The following is a 14,162-nucleotide window of genomic DNA, read 5'->3' on the forward strand; positions in this document are numbered from 1 at the left end:
TAACAAGTTCAATTATAATTATATATATATATATATATATATATATATATATATATATATATATCACTACATTATGATTATCAGTTTTATAATATTATTAATGTATATGTATGCATGTTTAGATATGAGTGGTATTATGTTAAATAGCCATAATATATATATATATATATATATATATATATATATATATATATATATATATATCAGATGAAGATAGAGTATGTAAGTATGATTAGATGTAAATGGTATTTTGTTGAATACCCACAGGCTGTTAGATGAAGATAGATTATGTTTATATGTTTTATAATCTTATAAATGAATATGTATATATGTTTAGATAATAATGGTATTATCTGAATACCTATATGTTATGAGATGAAGATTTACATTAACGACTTAATTAATTAAGTACTAGATTCATAGTAGAAGATCTTTTAATGAAATGATGAGATAGAAGGTTATGTGACACTTGATATGTAAGACTATAAGAAGATCATAACATTCACATGAAAGATTATGAGAATGTAGAAAGATGATTCCTTCGGGAATGAGATTATGATTCCTTCCGGCAATAAGATGATGATTCCTTTAGGAATGAGATGATGATTACTTTAGGAATGAGATTGATGATCCCTTTAGGAATAATATTATGTGTAGTTAGACAAGATTGATAAAGGTTCCCCTGAGTGGAACAAAGTAAGATGTTTCTTCTAAAGAATCTTGACAACCAATCTGTGAGGAATTATGAGTAAAAAATCCACAAGGGATCATTGTAATCCGCGAGGGATTCAAGAAAAGAGAAGTTGCTAAAGAATCTGCAAAAGATCAAAGTGAGGGGATTAAGTCTAGATGATTATACACCGATAAGTCAGAAATATGTTGTCCGTCTATAGGATATATAACGTTATCATTTGTTATTAGATCGTTGGGTTCTAAATGAGAATAGAATGGAAAAACATGAGAAGTTGAGAATAGGGAGGTAGAATGTGAGATCAGAAGAGTAAAGAGACATGATGAGAATAAAGGAGAAGAAGAGTATGGGATGAAATAAGAAAAGAGCATGAGATGAACGGAGATGAGAAGATAAGAATAGAGTATAAGAAGAGTATGAGGTGAGATGAGAAGAGGTGCAGATAGAGTAAGAGAAGAGCATGAGGTAAGTTGAAAATAGAGTAAGAGTATGAGAATATGTGAAGATAAAGTATGATAAAAGTATGAGAAGATGATAATTAGAGTAGAAGAGCATGAGAAGAGGTGAGAATATAGTAGAAGAGTATGCCAAGATGAGAATAGATGAGTATAGTATGAGAAGATGGGATTAAAGTTATAGAGTATGAAAAGAAATAAAAAAATTATATAGTACAAGAAGAATAGAATAGAGTATGAAATCATAAAAATAGAATGATGTATAACTCACCAGACCTGTGATCTCATGTTGTAGATTTTCATGTATTGCAGAAGAGTATGCCAAGATGAGAATAGATGAGTATAGTATGAGAAGATGGGATTAAAGTTATAGAGTATGAAAAGAAATAAAAAAATTATATAGTACAAGAAGAATAGAATAGAGTATGAAATCATAAAAATAGAATGATGTATAACTCACCAGACCTATGATCTCATGTTGTAGATTTTCATGTATTGCAGGTTTAGGTAGTAGCCATTATACGAGAGGGGATAAAAGCACCAGAGACTTGAACTAGAAGAAGATTTTATTTTTGGTATTTCCTTGTTGATTTCATTTGTGGTTATGATATACTGTAAACCTGATAATATCCTGGGATGTAAAATGTTTTTGAGATTTAGATTTTTTTTATTGTAGAAAAGCTCTGATAATCCTGAGAATATTTATTGAAAAAAGTCAATTCGTTACACCCTAGGAGATTGGGTATTTCGAAAGTTCTATAACCCTTGGAGAGGGGTTATAGTTTTCATAGAAAGTAAGGGGAAGGAGAGAATGTGTGGTTATGAGAGAGCCAAAAAAGAACCACTGAGTTTAATCTCTAGCATCCTATTTATAGGTTGTTGCTTAATATTTAAACAATTCAAAAACCTAAGGATAATCTTTATCCTTTGTTTAAATCGTCCCTATCATTCCTTAAGGCTAGACAGTATGGACTCGACGTAGCTCGGCAAACACCGTGCCAACCCCTCGGCTTGCCGAGCTCGGCTCGACAATGCGGCTACTATTCACCGAGGAGAGAGGGTGTGTTGGGATAAGGAAATATACGTTGGAGGTGGTCAAATATGACCATTTTTTCAAAAAAAAAAATCTTTTTTTTACCTTAAATAAATATCAATTTTCACATATTTTATCTGACTTCACAACCTTCAAATTATCGCTCAAACCATTCAACTTTTTTGAAAAAATGGCTTCCTCCTCCAACCCAAAAGCTCAAAAAAAAAAATACCAAACGAAACACTCAAAACCCAAACGTCTCACCTTCTTCACCAACATTCATCCAAAACCAACGCGATCAACCTATTTATTCTCCACTGAATCTACATTTTGGTGGTGTTTACTACCCATTTCAAACCCAAAATCAACCTCAATACCAAAATCAACCGTAATACCAAAATCAACCTCAATTCCAAAATCAACCACAATTTCAAAGACAACTTCAATTTCAAAACCAACCACAAATGAACTTTTCATCCCAAATGTTGCATAAGTTCAATCCAATTGATGATCTTCCCGAGTCCCCAATGAACCACCAAACTAAATTTCAAACTGAAGCGGAACCCGAAGTGATCCCGGAAACAGAATCTGAGCCAGAAGAGAATCCACCACAACCAAAAAAAGTGGAAGGGCACCTCCAAATCAATGGACATCCGCCGAAGAAAAGACATTAGCGCGTGCTTGGGTGGATGTTTCTGAAGATCCGGTGGTCGGAAACAACCAAGATTGTCCAACTTTCTTCCGGAAAATCACGCACCAGTTTCTGAACGAGGTGGATCTTGGTGATTACCGGGAAAAATGTCAAGTTTATTCTAAGTGGCAAAATGTTAACAAAGTTGTGACGGAGTTCAACAAGTTGTTTTCGAGTGTGAAACGACAATGACAAAGTGGTGCAAACGACGAAACCATTTTGCAAAAATCTCTTGACATGTATCGGGAACAAAAGGGGTGCCATTTAAATTTTTCCATGCTTGGAACATTGTAAAATTGTCAAAAAAAAAAAAAAAGGCAGGATGTGACATTTTCTCAAACCTTTACGGGTGGTTTGTCTAAAAAAACCAAAACGTCTGAAACGATACATAGTCAATCGTCCGATGCGCATATCAGGATTGATCTCAATGAAGAGGAGCATTTTAAGGTTCCAAGAGTCACTCGTCTCATGGGAAGAGACAATGACAAGCGAAACGGAAAAGCGACGGCAACTACTTCCCACGTGGAGAAACTATCAACAAAAATGGACGGTTTGAACTCTTCCTTGGTGCGCTACTTGAACTTTGCAGAATAGAAAGAAAAACTCGTGTCATGTCCATTTTAACGAGACCCAAAACCGAGCTATCCATACGTAAACGAGAAATGACTTTAAAAGCCAAAGAGGAGCTGCAAAAAAATATAACATCTAGTTTAGTTTTTTTTTTTTTTTTTTTATTTCTAGGTTTGTAATTTGAATTTCTAAGTTTTTTTTTTGTGTTTTATTTTTATTTTAAGTTTAATGAATTTTAAGTTTTTTAAAAAAATTTATGTTTAAATTATTTATTTTGTATATTAAAAAAAACAACATATAAAGTGTGACAACTCGCGCCTACCAAATGACAAGTTCTGTTAAGAATATAGCAAATATGATGTGACGCCTACGTGGACCGTGACAAGTGTGCTACCACATCCACCAGCCTAAGGGATTCTAAATCATTCCAATTAACTAACAATTAATTGATTAATTAATATTCAACTCTTTTAATTAGTTAAAACTATTTAATTAATTCCAAAATAATTTCCAATTAACTTATTAATTCATAATAAATTAATAAACTTATTTCTCCTAATTCCTTATTGCTCAAATGAGTCATAAGGGCAATCCAAAAATACAATGTTATTATTATAAATATTATCAATAATTAATAACATTAAATACTCTTTTAACAATTATTCGATTACATTTTTAAACTATGTGATGCTCTTGAATATTGTTGTATACAAAATAACATTTTTTTTGGACTTTAAAACCTAATTAGGCATTAATAACATTTGAAATATTATGAAACATTAATTGAGACCGTATTTTGCACACATGTTGAATTTAAAACCTTTTAATATACAATTAAATAATTTTGTAATTGTTTTTAAAACTACCCTAATAAGGGGTGTGTTTCAAAAAAGAAATGAGAGAAAATAACACGGCCCCAAAGGTAGACAAAAATAAAATGTAATTTGAGACATGTTTCTCAAGTTCGAATTTTGAATTTGGTTACGCGTTGCTTCCTTTTATTTTGGTTTGATTACACGCTATAATAAAATCAGTTATTTTTCATAAAAGCACAAAAAGTATATAAAAAAGGTGATATATAGTTATATATTATAAAAATAAAACTTTTGACATGAAAATGCACATACACGAGATTATTGTTTGCTTATCGGTCTTCTAAACGTACTTTCCAAGAAAATTCGAATACTCTAGTGGTAAAAAATATAAAATGTAACTACAAAAGAGAAAATTTACAGTGCTGTACAATTAAAAAATGCTCTTATGTTCATAGTATGCTACCTGTTAAACAGTGTAATAATATCTTTTATATTTTAATGAATAGGTGAACATGAACATCATTGATTTTATATTCTAATAAGAAATATTGAGGCATGTCATTTTTGTTTATAGGGCGTGTAGAATAAGATGCATGGGTCACATGTAACAGGCTTTGCGACTTACGTGTTTTGTTACCGGGTCAAATTTGATAGTTGATACTTAAAATAATGTTGAAATGGTGAATTTTTGAATGACTACATATATTTCTTTTACTATTGGGTGTGCATCCGCCAAAAGCATGGCAAACAATTATTACTTTTTCAACTAATATTTTTTTTTTCTTTTCTAAAAAGATGTTATTTCACTGTTTTGATGGCTACAAATTTTCTAGCTAAAATGTTAGAAAATTTCTATATCTAACATTTGGCCAAAGATCATGTCTATGTTAAAAAGAGAAACAAAATTTAATTGATGTTGCTTCCTTAAATATTTTCGTTGATTATTTTTTTATCATAATTAATTTTTGTTAATGAAAAGATGAATGGTTTGTTCATAACAGATTTGTACATTAAGTTATTAAATATATACCTCTTAAATTTCAAGAAAAATTCAATATATTTTATAATATAGTTAAGATAATAATGTCTTGTCAACAAAAAACATATACAATTGCATATTTGTTGTGTCTGGTTAGTACGATCGGGGTCGACCTTGAAGAGGTGTATGTGTGCTACTGTATAGGGCTCGCAATGTGAAGGGCCTGGAATTTTAATCCATCACTCTGTCGTTGTCCGTCTAATATTTTAGTTATCTATTGTAGTCTTTGCTATTCGGTGATAACCTATTAATCCCTAAATCAATCGTTATCCAACCGCAATCCGAAATTTATGAGCCTATTTTAATTGTTCGCACAAGACTTTCAAAATCAACATACCGATCATGTAACAATGTCTCATTCACATGAAGTGTAGATGCTAATTAAATAAACAAATTTTAAATGTTACTGTTAGGAAAGTAATATTATGTGTGAAAATTGAATTTGAATTTCGTAAAAGTTAGACGTTCATGTTCGTTCTTTTTAATTTTTATTTTTTTTCAATTGCCGGCTTGATTGGTGCTATTATATTGTTATTTGTGACGAACCGGCTGTGATGAAAACTACACAAAATGGCTGCATGTTGAAAAGTAACGACTAATTACATTTATGGGGCATGCTTGTTGTTTTGTCGTCTCTCACGTTGTTTTCTTTGAACTAACATATGATGTTGAAATTGCAAACAATTGTTTTTTAATGTGGATACATGAAAGTGAGAGGCATACCTACTTTTAATTTCAGGAATAAAACCTTTATATAGTTAGAAATTGGAATACATTTGGTCTTGTTCTTTCACTTTTTAGGCATATTTTGTTTTTTTATTATTATTGTTACTATTATGGCCATCTTGTGTCTCTGATGTAATGATTAAGATTTTATCTTGTAACTTTTATTATTATTGTAATTTAAAAAAAAAAAAAAAAAAAAAAAAAAAAAAAAAAAAAGCCGAAAATCACAACCGACCCAAAGTTGCCTTGGCCCAATATCAATGACAACTTTAAACCCAAACCATTAGGCCACCTCTAAGCAGCCAACAAGGCCCAATAGAAGAAAAATATAGACTTGGGAGAATTTCATATATATCCTTCCTAAAGAGCTAAATATCGTATTTGCCCGGCCTAAACTTTAAATATCATATTTGCCCTTCCTAATATTTTTTAATATCATATATACCCAAATTAATTAATTTGATATTTTTTTATTTATAATTGTTTTTCATAATATTAAATCATTATAATTAAAATACAATTTCAATGGACAATATTGCCCTTGTTACTTGCTAACACTTCACGTTTTCCCCCGTCTATCACAAAATCATGATCAAGCCTGATCGAGCCTTCCCTCCCTGATAAGATAGTTTAAGGCCAGTTGATACAGGGTGGGTGTGGTCGGGATTCATGAGGCCCGCATCATCTTGACAGAAGAAGTTGTTGTTTAAAGATATGTGAAGCTTTTGCTCACGTTCCCTTTTGATCCCTCGACCTGAAGCTGTTGCAGTTGCAGCTGTATGATTGTTTCCCACAAAGTTTATGTTATCCAACATACACCCAACTAGAACTGCATTTTGATTATATGAATATTGAAGATTATTAAACACAATAGATGAAGGTGAATTTTGAAATCGGAAAACTTACATTTTCCTAAGAGTTGAAGTTGAGGCAATGCAGTCATGTCGTACTGTGAGTGTGATCAGTGATCTTCAGGGGAGGGAGGGTATCCGAAATGACCCCAAACATGTTATTGTTGCTTCTGAAAATGATTAATAATGGAATCGAATTCAATAAATCACACAAAAATGACTAATAGATTGTATGTGCATCATAAGAGAAATTTCAGTAAAAATTAACCTAAATCAGGCGACAATTTCAATACCAAATTACAAATCTATATGCAAATAAGATGAAATCATAAAAACACAAATTTCTCTTGATTTTATCAGAATATCACCATCAAAATCAAAATTCCAAAATAACGCAACACCTGAAACAACAGATTTCGATCGGAAGAAATAGAGGTGGATCTGGAGGGAATACCTTGGACGCAATGATATGCGTGTGTGTTTGCGCGACAACTAGGGAAGCAACGATTGGGACCAGCGACTGATTGGAAGCAGAGAATGGCCACAATGATCGGAAGTATCAGGGAGGGAAGGCTTGTTCGATCGTGATTCAGTGATAGATGGGGGAAAACATTATCTCTTAGCAAGTAACCAGGGTAATATTGTCCATTCAAATTGTATTTTAATTATAATGATTTATTATTATGAGAAAACAGTTATAAATAAAAAAAATATCAAAATAATTGATTTGGGTATATATGATATTAAAAAACATTAGGAAGGGTAAATACGATATTTGGAGTTTAGGCCGGGTAAATACGATATTTAGCTGTTTAGGAAGGGCATATACGAAATTGTCCATTTTGATTTACTCCACCAGGTAACCCAAGGTAGCATCCACCCCACTCTTCTGACTTGGCAACGCCACCCTCCCTTTACAGTGGAGCGGACAACTAGTTGCGATGACATGATGATAACAATGTGGGGAACGGAGGCGGACTGATTTTTTCGTGCAAACCCTTAAACGATAATCGTATTTACGATGGAAAAATGATGATATTAGAATTGCTAACACTTATTATAGTGTAAGCACTATGCATTGTATGGGTTCTTGATAGTAATAGGGTGAATGAGTGTTTGATCGTTCATGGAGTGGTTCTTAACAGTGCAGAGGAGGGGAGGTGTTATTGATGGTTGTTATATGATGGTGCATTCGATGAAGAGTTGTTTGTGGCAGAATATGGTGTTAGGGTGGGGGTTAATGAAGGTGTTAAGGTAAATAATAATGAGTTATATACAATCAAATGTAACAATTGGTATATTTACAAAATTTTAAACCATAACATAGTTATTTTGTAAATTCAATAATATATTTTTTTTTTCTTTCCAAAAATGATAAGATTGTATGACATGCTAAATCTAGGTTAATGTCATTCTAGTCCTACAAACTTTTGGTGTTTGTTTTAAAACATTCCTAATGCTTTTTTTGGTAGTCTATGGGCTTAAAATATGTTCTTACCTACTACCGAGGTCACTTAACATATTATGTTTTAACACTTAATTTCACCTTCTCCACCCTCATCTTCACTAGTTCTGAGACTGGCCGACTTAAAGTAAGAAAAAATTGGTAACAATGGTGGTGGTGGATGCTATCCCCTTTTAAAGGAAACTTATCTCTTCTTGACAGCTTCATTTTAACACTGTCATTACCGCCGCAAAATGACGCATGAATAGAGAATCGCAAAACCTTATTTTTTCTGCCTTTCGGTAGAAATCTCGTGGGAGAAGATTATGAATGTTAAAATATACATGAACTGCTATGACAATATGGCGAAATGGAATGATTCAGCTGGTGAAGCAATAATTTTTGAAGCCAAGAAAGGATTTTCGGCTAAAATTAACTAAATCCCAATTGGCAATCCTCAGCCTACTCCTGATCCAGAACTGTATAACCATGACATTGATTGGAATCAAGAGATTGATCTTGAATTAGTCATATTTAAACCTTGATGAACCACAAAAAGTTACTTTTGATGTGATTAAGAACAACAATACCAGATTCACTAAATTAAAACCAAAATCAATACAAGATTCATGGAAATCATTGAAAGTTACTCCAAATTGCAAGCCCTAGAATCCAGAAACAAAACTTACAAGAGAAATTCACCCAACTGAAACATTGGATCAAAACGTATCAAATCTTCACCACCTTTTTTCAATGAATAAATAGTTAAACCAACATATCGATTTCGCAAAGACGCAAATGAATAGCTTAAGATGAATTCGTGCCTTCAAATCTTCATTTCTATTAACCAAAAAATGATTGCAGAGTTACAGTGTGGGAGACGAACACTAAGCTCTATTAAAGAGGGGTAATCAGATTACCCCTTCACTTTTCAGATAATGATGTTTTTAACCATAAAATATTGAGTTTAAGCCTCTAAACTACAAAAAAATATTAGAGATGTTTTAAAACAAACACAAAAAGTTTGTAGAGCTAGAATGTCATTAACCCATAAATCTAAGACTATCTAAGTGGAAAATTGTAAGTTTGAATGAATTAACCAACAAAAATGAGGTTTAGGTTTATATTATCGTAATTCTTTAAATATGATGTCCAACTATTGTGACGTCCCCTACTTTCAGAGCTGATTTTTTTATTTACGCTTTAAATATCTTGGTTTGCGGAAAATCCCAGTACATTAAAACATTTTGAGTACAAATGATTGTCTCAAACTAAGGATGTCATAATCACTACAATACATAAGTTACAACGTAAAGACTTAATGGTCATGAATACTATTGCATGTTTTCTCTTTAATCACTCAACATCATATTCACATTTTCAACAGTTTTAACACCGCTACCTGTGATGTATATAAATTGAGTGGGTTGGGTTGGGAAACCTAGTGAGATACATAGAGTTTTCAATCCCATAATGGTATGCTAATCAAGAACCTGTAAAACCAACTGTTATTCAACAACACATCATAAATATCTATAAGACATTTTCCCGAATTATCTATCCCGTCAATCCCGACATATCGATCCTAATGTAGTAAGATCTATCCTATTGGATCATTATAAACAATGAGTTGACTATACTGGTTCGGGGTATCCTTAGCATTAAGTGTTAGTCAATAAAGGCAACTATGAGGGGGATTGGGTACAGAGAATGAACATACAGTCCATTAACACCTACAGACTATAAGTCTATTAGCGCATTTCACAAGACTAGGTTTAGCTAGTGGTTTTCATCCCACTCCGGAAGATGACTCTGACATACGTGTTGATGGTCTGATATAGACTCACCCTTTCCGACTATCTAAAAAGGAGGGGGAATACTAATATAGTACTCATGTACATAAAACACACCACATCAAATCACAAAAATGTTATTAAACAGAATCCTACTCTCTGTTCCAATCTCACACACACCCTTAATATATTGCTATCCAATATCCAAACTTAATTTAACTCAACATCTCCTCAAGCCCTTAGTGTATAACTAGGCAAGATTACAATGCCTCACAATTAACTTTCTACACAGATCTCCTGCCAATGTAATATCTTTATAATACAAGGTATAACTACGCACTATTTTAACCTGAGCTAAGCATCCTTTATAAGTCTTACTCCGTCACTAGGAACGGCTATAATGCTTGTAATCATCATGTAAAAATTGTTTTCATGTTTGTCACACTATCATAATATAGTATACCTGTTGAATCAATAAATAATAGATCGATAGATTCTAACAAGTGCAATCAAAAAAACAATAAGAACAATGAAGATCAAAATAGTGCTGAATGATTAGATTCAATAGCCTTAGAAGAGTTCAACAAGAACTTCTCTGTAAAGACTACGTAGGGAAATACAACTTATTAACCTTAAAACGGTGCATGCATGCACTATAAATAGTCTAACCCTAATACCATTTAAACTCGGGTGGATGGGCCCAACTCTTTACAATATGTACTATTCTAGTACAAAACAATTGACACAACATTATTTATCCCAAAAATCGCCCCCTTTGTGTCAATTAAAGAAGGTAGATTCTTCAGTGCGACTGTCGTTTCTGAACTTTGAACAGCTTCGGCATTAATCCAAGCAAAGTGTTGCAAACCACGATATACCATTTGATCATATCTGCGAAATACTTCTTATCCGCAACATCATTCTCTTTGTATTTCTCTGTAATCCCCAAAATGTAGTTCAGACAGGATGTAGAATAAAGATGCTTGTCTGGTAAGGAAAACAAGCACTTCTGAGCTTCCTCGCCTTATCATTGTCGAAAATCCACACTCCAGTTATCCTTTTGGATTTTCCCCAACCTTATCTTGCTAATACCATTCGGAGCTTCTTTGGGTTGCACAGTTGGTTTCTTTCTTAACATAGTAGCAATATCTACTTCCATTTTGCCGATATCTTGAATGTAGGAGACTAACATTCTTCTTAGGTGTGCTACTATTGCTTCGAACTTTTGTTCGTCTTTTGACAAAAGAGTGAACAAAGAATCCAATCGTATGGATTTAGGCACGACAAGTCAGCGAGAGTGAATTTAAAGACTGAACTCCCTGCTCCTTGGACAATTTTGAATCGAACGTGATGAAGCTTTATGTTTCAACCGGTCGAAAAACTTTCACTGTAGCTATCTTATTTGGACTCCATGCCTGATATTGAGGCTTTTTGTGCTTAAGATAAAAGGAGAAAATCATGTGATTGACATCGTTATCCGAATAAGGAGCTTTCTCAATCTTATCAAAACAACAAAATAGAAAGGCCTTCTGAGTGATCGGAAAATCAAGCTAAGATTTCGAAGTGTTTTCCAAGTCGAATGATACAACTGGTTCCAACCAGTGAATACTCGGATTGTCAATGGCCTCGTTCATAATCCGCTCCATGGACCAAGGAGGGAAGAGGGCCGTCTGAGTTTTAAGTGTGACCTGTGCATCACAAGCCTTCTTTTCACGAGCTTCAACTTCTTTGCTAACACGCTTAGTCTCATCAAGATCTTTTTCATGTTTCTTTCTTTTGAGCTTTTCCCCTTCTGATAGATCTTCTTCTTTTTCATCATCGTTATCAACCATTTTTTCATTGCCTTTAGATCCAGAAGCTTCATTACCCTTCTAATCTTTTGTTTTCGGCTGTGGTTTGTGTTCGTACTCACCAGAATCAAAAGCAAATGACACTTTTCTTCGGCCATATGGTGAGAACTTTGAATCTCACCCATATGTTTTCAAAATGATTTTTTTACTCCAATTGTCAAAGCTTTAAGTTATAAATGCATGTTTTCCACCTTGTTCTCCTACCATGTCTCCAAACAAGTAGCAATAAGCATGGAAAATCCCTAAACCATTCCACAATAAAACGTCTTTGCTTCTTACCAAATAAGGTAAATTCAAAATTACCCCCTTTGGTTGATAAGGTCATTTAATCAATTATGCTCTCCTTATTTCATCCTTTTGATTAGGATTATAAGATGTAATCTTTGGCCTATCGCTCGGGTTCGAAGGAAGATCATTCAAATCAAAAGATTGTGACACTTTTGGTTTTTGAGTATGTTCATTAGATTGTGGTTCTTGTGTTTTTGGAATAGGTTCATTAGATTGTGGTTCTCGTGGTTTTGGAATAGGTTCATTAGATTGTGGTTCTTGTGGTTTTGACGTAGGTTGATTAGATTGTGGAACTTGTGTACTTTCATTACCCTATTTTTTTTGAAGTTCCTTCACCATTGTTGTCTCCAACATCTAATTGTCTTTTGAAAATTATTAATAGCAACCTACTATCAAAATATATCAACAATCAAATATAATTCTATAACTTGATTTCAATTTTCAACAACAAATAGCAACCTACAATCAAATTATCAAAATATATGAACTATGAACTTGATTTCAAATGTCAACAATAAATAAACCACTAATTATTGACCCTAAGTCCATAATTTAACAATCCTAATTGGTAATTTCTATTTTTTCAACACAATGCCATAAAATTGAATCTCAATTAACCAAGAATAATCACAAAAAATCTACTTACTTGCTTCATTGTACACCACTTTGATCAATAATCACTCACCACCGGCCACCAGAGGATTTCACCGAAAAACAGCCACCGTGATGACCGAACACCGAAAGAAGAAGGATGGGCAACAATGAATCGCATGGAGGACAACGAAGTCGTTAGTCGTAACTCGTAAGTCGGAAGTCACGATACTAGGCAAGTGTCGATTAACTGACTGAATTTTTTGTATTGGACACTTGATAATTGGGCTTAATTAATTTGGAGTTTTGGACTACTTCATGGACTAGTTCTTAATTGGATATATCATTTAGAAAAAACCTAAAAAAAGAAAAAAAAAAATTACGGTAGCCCAAATTATTTTATGAAATTTAAATGCAATATAAACAAAAATTATCAAAAAAATTTATACTATTAAATATGTTTTTTAGGGCCTCCTGTGATACCCATTGTAAAATTTGATTTCATATATGTTTATCTTATTATATTGTTAAAAAACTTACAATTTCGTATATCAACGTAACATTAGAATTATTATTTCAATAAATCTTAACCTACATAACGCACGAAAATTCATAGTTTTACTCAATAAAATTAGGAACTAACGGTAGATATTACATAAAAAATTACGATGCAAGTCAAGATTAATCATCATTTTGTTGGGTTACTATTCAACGTCTTATAATTTTTAAAGCAAATGCATCTTTTCGTCTAGTCATGTTACCTAAAAAACACGTGGAAAGAGTAAATATTGTAACTATATATTTTATTATTATTTCATTTCATATATTTATATAAGTGGCCATTTTAGAAGATCTTGCATCTTTATTATTTAATCTAAATGAGTAAATGAGGGTCCTCATCTTGAATGCGCTTTTGAACTCAAGAAGCTTGGAATAATGCTACACGAGGCATGTAAAGCTATTTACATTCGATTCGATCAGTTGGTTAAATTTTCATTTTGTGGGTTATATTAATTTATTTGGTTTTCGGAAAAAAAACTGAATATACAGTTACAGGGGTGTTTTGTGCCATCTTAACATAAATAAATACATCTATTTCTTATACAATATTGGTGTAAAATGTAAATGTTATTGTAGAAATAGTCCCACGGTCAAAAGTGCCAATTAATATATGTTTTGTTTATCAAACTCTTTGTTAATAAATATATCTATTTCTTATATAATATTGTCAGACTCGTATACTAAACGTGTTAATTATAACAAAATTTTAAATACGAAAGTTTAATCTGTAAATTTTTTTTAAAACTAAAATTAAAGTTTATAAT

This window comes from Lactuca serriola, chromosome 4 (genome assembly GCF_051521515.1).
Source record: "Lactuca serriola cultivar US96UC23 chromosome 4, Lser_US96UC23_V15, whole genome shotgun sequence".
NCBI lineage: Eukaryota > Viridiplantae > Streptophyta > Magnoliopsida > Asterales > Asteraceae > Lactuca > Lactuca serriola.